The sequence below is a fragment of the Diaporthe batatas genome, assembly GCF_019321695.1.
Source record: "Diaporthe batatas strain CRI 302-4 chromosome Unknown Contig00017, whole genome shotgun sequence".
Lineage (NCBI taxonomy): Eukaryota > Fungi > Ascomycota > Sordariomycetes > Diaporthales > Diaporthaceae > Diaporthe > Diaporthe batatas.
This window is the reverse complement of record NW_025408564.1, coordinates 898,230-901,951: the sequence shown is the minus strand read 5'-3', so window position 1 is coordinate 901,951 and position 3,722 is coordinate 898,230.

Below are 3,722 nucleotides of genomic sequence, written 5' to 3'. Positions count from 1 at the left end.
ATAGTCAATGCAATCACGGGGCTGCTTTTGCATAAAGGGCTGTGAAAGCACCGAGAGCAGCGGGCTTCCATTTACGTAGGCGGGTAGTAAGCATGTTATCCTCGACGACACATTGGCGGACACGGTGGGGGCAATCATTAGCGATCATTGGTGCCATTTACATATCCAAGAACCGATCTACCTAACCTAGGTAGGTACCCAGGTACCTACCTAGGTACGTACCCATTACCCACTTGGTTAACTTCCAAGGTTATTAGGTGGACCCAACGACTAGGAGTACGGAGTAGGAGAACCCAAACCGTAGAAGGATCATCTCAACATTCACTGCAACTAGGCACGACCCGGGTAGCTTGGCTCAGGCTTTCCATCTAGTTCTTCCACCTGGGCAGACTTCTCTCCGTGTCTTTCATTTCAGATAGCACAAGGTGTCCACAACGGTACCGCGTAGAAAGCAGAACGCATCAATTGATGGTTGTCTCATCACGTGGAGATCCCTGGACTGTGAGATGTCATCCTTGGGATCATACTTGCATGACAGACCTGTCTTCCCAGCGCACCCTGGGCAATGACCGTGAGGTAGGTATGGCCTTAACCCCCTGTCGACCATCGAAGTTGCCCCAGGGTAGCCTAGTCGGGCAGGGTCGAGATCCAGTTGTGTCAATAGGAAGGCGCCTTGCTGGGAGAGAATGTGCACTAGGAGCAAAGAGTCCGGATGACGACGATACGCCCAGAGTTGTGGGCAACTTGGGGGGAAGGCGCAAACTCATGCTGGCACAGCGGCCTAACACTCTTCATTTGTGACATCGTCTACCCCCTGGCCAGAAAGCATCAGGCATTCTGATCATCTGGCCTCAGGATTCGGACTTTCTCCTGATTGTGTGCACGACTTGTTCATATATGGTGACCACTGATGCATATAAATCAAAAAACATTGCGCGTCCAGGTCGGCTCTCAACACTAACACGGCTTTGGGACCGGGCGGAAGGATGACGCCGGCATGGACCTAGGGTTGTGGGAGAAGAGCTCCTGCCACAAGCATCAATTGTAATCTCCTCAGGCATCAACTTGAGACTGTGGACTTGTTTGCGGACACCAGCAGGTGCAAAACAGAACCACCTGGATGTCTAGGTAACCACCTGTAGGCGCTGAATGTACATCGAGGGAGAGTGCTCGATGTTCATTATACCTGCCCAGCACTCACTCCATGCGTAGGGTAGCTAGGTGTACATCATTCACGTGGGTCAAGCTGACTCTCGATGCATTTCCTTTATCAACCTCGCCTCCGCTGCTTGCCGAAAGCACAGGGAGACATGCAAGTCGGCTGCCAGTGGCATCATTTAGCACATGTCAGCCCATCATCTGCGTTGCCAGGGAAGGGGCTGCGTTGGAGCAACGATGTCATGGTCTCTTGAACCGGAGAATATGGTCCGGCGCGAAGAGATAATCCCCTCTATGGAAAGAAGGCGCGCAGATGCCGGGCCGAATCCTCGGCCAACCCAGGCAGATTCCTTGATTCGTCGACGCATGGAAGGAAGCTGCCAGGACGCGAGGCATTGTCCAGTTCAAGGTACCTCTGGATCGTCACTCGAGTTCAGCCCAGGAGCAAAGCGCATCCCCGTGGCCTGGCATGAAAGTCTGGACATTGTTGAGACAAGTCTATTATATATCTACTTGGGTCCCCGATTCTAGTACAACATTATCCATTTTCTTCTACACACAGCACAATCCGTCGTTATTATTCGCGGTCCGTAACACCCAAGTGGCACCTGGGTCAATCCTCCTTCCGTTCTGCGCTGCACCAGGAAGTATGGGGGAGGCACTGTGGTTCCGAGGAGTCATGCGCCTGGCTGGGAATGGTCCTTCCAAAAGTGCTCGCCTTCCACGCACTCACTCGAGCAGCAGCTGACCACGGTGACGTTCTCAGACGAAGGCAGGCGCAAAGTCAACAGACAGCCCAGATCTGTCGCATACTTAAACAAATCCCGTCCCCCGCCCTCGCGTCTTCTCCTTTTCCCCTTTTCTTCTTTTTTCTTCATCATGCACTCTCACTGCAATCCCACACAAGACCCCCATCGAATCAACATTCCCATCTCGCACCGCACAACAGCCACAGCCATCATGGACGCCGTCCCACTCCAAACACTTTCGCCACGACCTGTCGCGACCGACACCGAAGACCCCCATGTTCCTGACGCCCTTCACCAGGGTAGCCGCGCGCCTCCCGATGCCCATCCTTCCGACAACGTCAATCCGGCCCAGTCAAGCCAATCCGTCGTCCGAATGCCATCGCCACGCCTCCACGGGGCAGAGGGAGCGGCCGGGAGTCAACGTAAGTCCATTTCCTTCACGTTCTCTCTCCCTTGTTTATCTTGACCCCTTCCCGTCATGAATCTTCTTTGCGCCGTCGAGCTGCCCTGTACATCACCTTCCTCGCCATTCTCGTCAAGGTTCCTTCGTGTTTTCATTTCCGTCGAGCCTCCTTCGCGTCTTCGAGCTCCATGGCAGGGCCACCATGCCTATCTCCGCTTCGATATTCGCGCAAAATCTTTTGTTTGCCCTTCAGGGCTGCTTTGGCCATCCACGTTGCTGACCATTGGATGCCTTGTCAGCCGCGTCCGCTCCTACCCGCCGGTGGAGGCGGCAGAATTCGGACGACTACTGGGCCTCGGTCGGATGGGCTGAGGATCAATGCACCTCTGGTCGCTAGTGCCAGTGCCAGAGGTGCAAGGCGCAGCGCAGTCAGGAACACCGTTGGGGGTGGTGTCGTCGAGTCGTGAAGGTCGTGATTGGAGTGGTGGCGGTCGTCGTGGCTGTTGGTGCGGTGCTGGGAATGTTCGACTACATGGGGGTCATCCATCGCAGTGAGAGTGCAAGATAAACATTTTGTTTATCATTAAACAAAATCAATAAAACAACATTTTCATCAACGTTGTGGCTGACCATTCCAGCTCTCCGATTCCTCGTGCCACCCCTGCCGTTACTTGCTTCATGTAAATCCTTGACACACTGCCTGCTAGTACCTTGGTACATCTGGGCACCTGTACTATGACTTGAGACACGCATACGCAGGAAGATCTCCAACAATGAAGAGGATAATCACCAACAGGCCAGCCTTTTACACGGCAGCTATCTGACCATCCACCCTCGGGACTCCCTAAGTATCCGTCATGGGGCGATTCAATAGAAGGGAAACCGCCAATGGACAGCCACTTGTGGCATCACATTATACCTAGGTACCTCGCCCAGCTGACCACGGTATAGGATACTGTAGGAAAGAGCATTGCCAGACGACGCCCTCGCCCCTGTGACGAATGCACCGCAGGAAATCTCCGTCTTATTGTATCACACACACGAATAGGTGGATAGGCAGCGAGCCCTTTAGGAATGTACAACTTTGTTCCCGGGTATTTTGAGCATTACGGAGGATGGCTGTCTGGTTTGAACTACTGAACAGCTAGATACAAGATCTTGGCTGCAGTCATCGTTCACGCTGGTGACAGATGATAAACCGGCCAACGGTGAGCGGGCATGTTGGTGCCACCTGGGCAGCGCTGCAGACATGGCGTCGACTTCAGAAGTCTCAAATATCGTCGAAGGGGCCGATTCCTGCTAGAAAACAAATTTCAAGCGTCTCTGACGGATCACAAGGTGAAGAAACAACTCAAAGTGGATTCGATTTCAACCACATTGTCAAGCCTAACCACCTATCCACAAGCTCAGCT